Here is a 6370-nt window from a genome sequence, read left to right on the forward strand (position 1 = left end):
GTTACTGCAAGACTTCCCACAAAATGACATTGACAATATCCTCAGAAGTCCTTGAATAGTATTCATGCATTATTATCAGCTAAAATGATGATTATCTTTGGGCTTGCAATGGAGCAAATAATTCTTAGATCATTTCTCTTTTTCAAAAAATTCTTAGCCTGTTGTGGTAGCTCATGCCTGTAATCCCAGCACTTTGGGAGGCCGAGGAGGGTGGATTGCTTAAGCCTAGGAGTTTAAGACCAGCCTGGGCAATACAGTGAAAGCCTGTCTCTACAAAAATTAGCTAGATGGCGTAGCACATGCCTGTAGTCCCAGCTACTTGGGAGGCTGAGGTGGGAGGATTCACTGAGCCCAGGAGGTTGAGGCTGCAGTAAGCCAGGATCCCACCACTGCACTCCAGCCTGGGCAACAGAGCAAGACTTTGTCTCAAAATTCATAAATGCATAATAATAATAATATATTTTTCTGACATCATGAGTTGGTCATATATATATGTGTGTGTGTGTATATATATGTATATATGTATATTTTTTATATGTAAAATATATATGTATATTTTTTATATGTAAAATATATATGTATATATTTTTATATGTAAAATATATATGTATATATTTTTTTGAGACACAGTCTCACTCTGTCGCCCAGGCTGGAGTGCAGTAATGTGATCTTAGCTCACCACAATCTCCACCTCCCGTGTTCAAGCAATTCTCTTGCCTCAGCCTCCCAAGTAGCTGGGATTACAGGTGCGTGCCACCATGCCTGGGTAATTTTTGTATTTTTAGTAGAGACGGGGTTTCACTATGTTGGCCAGGCTGGTCTTGAACTCCAGTGATCCTCCCACCTTGGCCTCCCATAGTGCTGAGAATACAGACGTAAGCCACTGTCCCTGGCCAAGATTCTTTTTCTTCTAGCAAAGGCTTTCTTCTGAACACAAAAGGAGTTGAGATTTTGGCTGTTTACTCATGGCAAAATGACAGAAAGTCATTTAGATCTTTTTTTTTTTTTGAGATGGAGTCTTGCTCTGTTGCCCAGGCTGGAGTGCAGTGGCACGATCTCGGCTCACTGCAAGCTCCGCCTCCCGGGTTCATGCCATTCTCCTGCCTCAGCCTCCGGAGTAGCTGGGACTACAGGTGCCCGCCACCACACCCGGCTAATTTTTTTTTTTGTATTTTTAGTAGAGACGGGGTTTCACTGTGTTAGCCAGGATGGTCTCCATCTCCTGACCTCGTGATCCGCCCGCCTCAGCCTCCCAAAGTGCTGGGATTACAGGCGTGAGCCACTGTGCCCGGCCAGAAAGTCATTTAGATCTTATTTGGTTTTGAAACATTTGGATATTGACACTAACAGGCGAAATACGTGGGCGTGTGCATTTTCCCCTCAGCTCTGACTGCTGTTTGCTTGTTGAACAGACTCCTGAGTCTAGAATCAATGGATTCTTCCTCCTCATAGGCACAGCAGCTAGGACAAAGAGGTGGTATTTTTGCCTGGAGATGTTTCCAGGCCCTGATAAGCCTGACATTGGCTACAACAGGAAACCGCCTTCCCAATTCTGAGCAGCTGGAGGCTGTGGCCTCGGTTCCTGAGGACTCCTTGAAATGGGACAGAAATGCAAAGACAGTGTCCTCATCCTGGGGGGAAAACAGTAGGTCTGGGGAATTCACTTCCTGTCTCAGTGATAACATCCCCTGTGACTTGGAGTAAGTCACATCACGGTCATGTCCCCAGCTCCCTCTGTCCTGGTCAATAGGAGTTGGAGGGAGCAGTGCTCCAGATGACCTTGTGGGAGTGGTGAGAGGCCACGGTTTTCCTTGGGGGCATTTCCCCAAAGATGTGGCTGCCACCTACCAGGTGTGACTTCAGGTGAGTCGGAGTAGCAGCCAGGGCTGCCTGAGTGGAGGTCGAGGGAAAGTCACTGCCTGCATCAGCTGTCCCCTCCTTCCCCTTCAAGGCTGCCTTTGATCTCTGCTGTCAACAGAAATTGCAGCTCATGCTGAAGTTTTCTGGCCTGGTCTTTCACCCCCCACGTTCAGTCTGGTTGGTCAAGTCACGTGTAATTTCCACACCCCCTCAAAGGTTGTGCAACTACCATGCAAATGCATTTCAAGTTTAGCTACCTTTTTTTTTTTTTAAACAGAGTGAACTTTCTTTCTTTTTTTATTTTTGAGACAGAGTCTCACTCTGTCACACAGGCTGGAGTGCAGTGGCATGATTTTGGCTCTCTGTAACCTCCGCCTCCCGGGTTCAAGCGATTCTCCTGCCTCAGCCTCCTAAGTAGCTGGGATTACAGGAGCCTGCCTCCACACCCAGCTAATTTTTCTGTATTTTTAGTAGAGACGGGGTTTCACCATATTGGCCAGGCTGGTCTCGAACTCTTGACCTCGGGTGATCAGCCCACCTTGGCCTCCCAAAGTGCTGGGATTATAGGCATGCACCACCGCTCCCGGCCAGCAGAATAAACTTTCTTGAATGAATTTTCTTACTATTTAATTTATTTAATTATTTTATTTTATTTTGTGATACATGCAGTCTTACTCTGTTGCCCAGGCTGGAGTACTATGGCACCATCATAACTCCCAGAAGCTTTGAACTCCTGGGCTCAAGCGATCCTCCTGAGTAGCTGGAACCACAGGTACACGCCACCACCCCTGACTTTGATTTATTTCTGCTGGCCCATTTCTCTGCCTCACAATGGTAGAGATATGCCTGAGCCACAGATAGGCTAGGTGACCAGGGAAGCTTGGAAGAAACCCCACAGGCCACCCAAGCTCCCAGGCTACCATTTGGAGATCGTTGCTTCGGAGGAATCCCAGGTCAGGCTGCTGGAATCTGGACCCACACTTCCGAAACCTCAGTGTTCTGATCGATGCTTTATAAGCTGGCTTTGCCCACCTCTCCCGTGGAACACCTTCCTCCACTGGTCTTTTGAAATTATTGCTGTTGGTCTGATTTTGCTGCCTCTGCTACCAGACGGTAAGCAAACCCTGCTGTCACTTTCTTGCTGTGTGTCCTGGTAAGACGCTTCTCCACATTGAGCCTTTCCCCCGGCTTATTGGCAAAATGGGAATGAGACACTGTGAGTTTTACCCACGTGGTATAGACAGAGCCTGCAGGGTACTGGGTATGGGTCTGGGGATCTGAGATGTCCCTTCATCAGCAGCCTTTATATCAGCAGCCACACCTCCTCTGTAGGGTTTCACCCTAGCTTAGCTCTCTGAGGACCAGGTCTCCCCTGGAGCCACGTCCTTGTCTGCCAGGGTGGGTTGAGGCATGACTCACTATGACCAGAGACTCACCCTTGAGTCACTTGGATCAGGCAGCCCAGGACGGATGTGACATCATCAGCAAATACAAGCAGTCATAGACACAGGGGCAGCTCTGTTTGTCTTGGAGATAAACTCCACCACCCAGGCTGGGCTTTGTGGAAAAGGTGAAGGACACCAGGATCATAGGTATTAACTTCCTATGATGACATATTTGTGGAGGGACCAGAGAATCTCAGGGTGAGAAAATCGCTGGGGATTGTTCTGCAGCGGAGGAAGGTGTGTCCTTGGCTACTGCAGGGAAAGGTTGCCCTTACTTTGAGGTTGTGTTCTTATCTCCTCCATGTCTCTAACTTTTATAATCCAACCAGAGGATCTTCTAATAAATACTCTGCCTCCTATTACTATATGTCTCAGCTAAAAGACATATCCTACTGGCCAGGCGTGGTGGCTCACACCTGTAATCCCAACACTCTGGGAGGCCGAGGCAAGTGGATCACTTGAGGTCAGGCATTCGAAACCAGCCTGGCTAACATGGTGAAACTCCATCTCTGCTAAAAACATAAAAATTAGCCAGGTGTGGGTGGCACATGCCTGTAATCCCAACTACTCAGGAGGCTGAGGCAGGAGAATCTCTTGAACCCAGGAGGCGGAGGTTGCAGTGAGCCAAGATCGCACCACTGTACTCCAGCCTGGGTGACGAGAGTGAAACTCTGTCTCATAAAAAAAAAAAAAAAAATGGACATACCCTACCCCGGGAAGGTAGGGGCGGCTTTTTAGCCCAGGAGAGCTCATTCAACCCCTAGCCCTGTGCCTGCCTCCCTCGCTGGATAGCAAACTGAAACCAGTCTCCCCCGTGTAAACCCAGGGCCCCCATGGGGCCTGGATTTTGTCATTTTCTTTGAGGTCATGTAACTCTTGGTTATACAACAAGAGAGGTGATGGGATTTCCTTCTAGGGTGGTGAAAAGGTTTGGAACTAGTCAGAGGTGAGGATTGTACAACATTGTGAATGTACTGGATCTCCCTGAATTGTACATTTTATTTTACTGATTTACTTATCTATCTGTTTATTTAGTTTTTGAGACAGAGTCTCACTCTGTCGCCCAGGTTGGAGTGCAGCGGTGCGATCATAGCTCACTGCAGCCTCGACCTCCTGGGCTCAAGTGATCCTCCTGCCTCAGCCTCCAGAGTAGCTGGGACCACAAGTGTGCACCACTGTACCCAGCTCATTTTAAAAATATTTTGCAAATCTGAGGTCTTGCTATGTTGCCCAGGCTGGTCTTAAACTCCTAGGTTCAAGCGATCCTCTCACCTCAGCCTCTCTAGTACCTAGGACCACAGGTGCACACTACTGTGCCTGGCTAATTTTTTGATTCTTTGTAGACATGAGGTCTCACTGTGTTGCCCAAGCTGGTCTCAAATGCCTTGACTCAAGCAATCCTTCTGCCTTGGTCTCCCAATGTGCTGGGATTACAGGCGTGAGCCACCTTACCTGGCTGAATTGTACATTTTATTCTCTCTCTCTCTTTCTATATATATGTGTATATATATGTATATATATGTATATATATGTGTATATATGTGTATATATATAATTTTATTTATTTATTTATTTATTGAGATGGAGTCTCACTCTGTAACCCAGGCTGGAATGCAATGGTGCGATCTCGGCTCACTGCCACCTCTGCCTCCCAGGTTAAAGCGATTCTCCTGCCTCAGTCTCCTGAGTAGCTGGGATTACAGGTGTGCACCACCACGCCCGGCTAATCTTTGTATTTTTAGTAGAAACAGGGTTTCACCATATTGCCCAGGATGATCTCGAACACTGTCTCAAAATAAATAAATAAATAGTGTGCTAAGTCAATTTCTCCCTCTCCACACCTGTCCAGTCTTATTCTTCCTGAGTGTGCTATATCAGAGTTGTGGATGGACGAAAGGAGAGGATCGTGACAGGCAGCAGCCCTAGAGTTCCACCCTCCCCGGCAGGGAAGGCTAAGGGGCCTGCCTTGCGCTACGGTTTCATAGAATTGGAGTCCGTCAAACCTTCCTGAGCCCTAGCGGTAGCCTGGGAGCCAGGAGGGGCAGGTGTGTGGGGAGCTGCGCTGACTGCCCACTGCGTCCACTAGATGGCGCGCTGGCTGCACAGGTAAGCGCGTCGCACCTTCCCTGAGTGGGTCCAGCTTTCAGGAATCACCTGCCGGTATAGCCAGCACCTGTTAGCTGATCCCCGCCCCAGGTCTGCTGCATAGACGAGGAGACTGAGGCACGAACAGGTGAAAGGACTCAACTGTTATCTTTTTTTTTTTTTTTTCTGAGACAGAGTCTCACCCTGTTTCCGAGGCTAGGGTACTGTAACGCAATCACAACTCACGACGGCCTCATCCTCCTGGGCTCAAGCAATCCTCCCACCTCGGCCTCTCGAGTAGGTGGGATCATAGGTGTGCATCATCATACCCAACTAATTAAACACTTTTTTTTTTCCAGACAGGATCTCTGTTGCTGGAGTGCAGGGGCACGATCTCGGCTCGCTGCAGCGTCCGCCTCCTGGTTCAAACGATTCTCATGCCTCAGTCTCCCAAGTAGCTGGGATTACAGGCGTGCACCACCAACCCCGGCGAATTTTTGTATTTTTAATAGAGATGGGGTTTCACCATGTTGGCCAGGATGGTCTTGAGCTCCTGGCCTCAACTGAGCCTCCCGCCATGGCCTCCCAAAGTGCTGAGACTGCAGGCATGAGCCACCACACCCAGCTAATTTTTGTATTTTTAGTAGAGACAAGGTTTCACCATGTTGGCCAGGCTGGTCTTGAACTCCTGGCCTCAAGTGATCCACTCATCTTGGCCTCCCAAAGTGGATCACTTGTTTCTGATCTGTTTTAGAGGTATCTTTGAGAGCCTGGTGAACGTTACAAGACCCCTTCTTAAAAATTTTTTTGAAATCAATTTCATGGGCTTCAAGAACACCACAGGAATAGATTAAGAACATCTGTCCTTCATGTTTGCAGTGTATATGTTTAATTGGGCTTTGGCCGGAGGCAGTGGCTCACGCCTGTAATCCCAGCACTTTGGGAAGCTAAGGCAGGAGGATCGCTTGAACCCAGCAGAT

This window comes from Pan troglodytes, chromosome 6, assembly GCF_028858775.2.
Source record: "Pan troglodytes isolate AG18354 chromosome 6, NHGRI_mPanTro3-v2.0_pri, whole genome shotgun sequence".
Lineage (NCBI taxonomy): Eukaryota > Metazoa > Chordata > Mammalia > Primates > Hominidae > Pan > Pan troglodytes.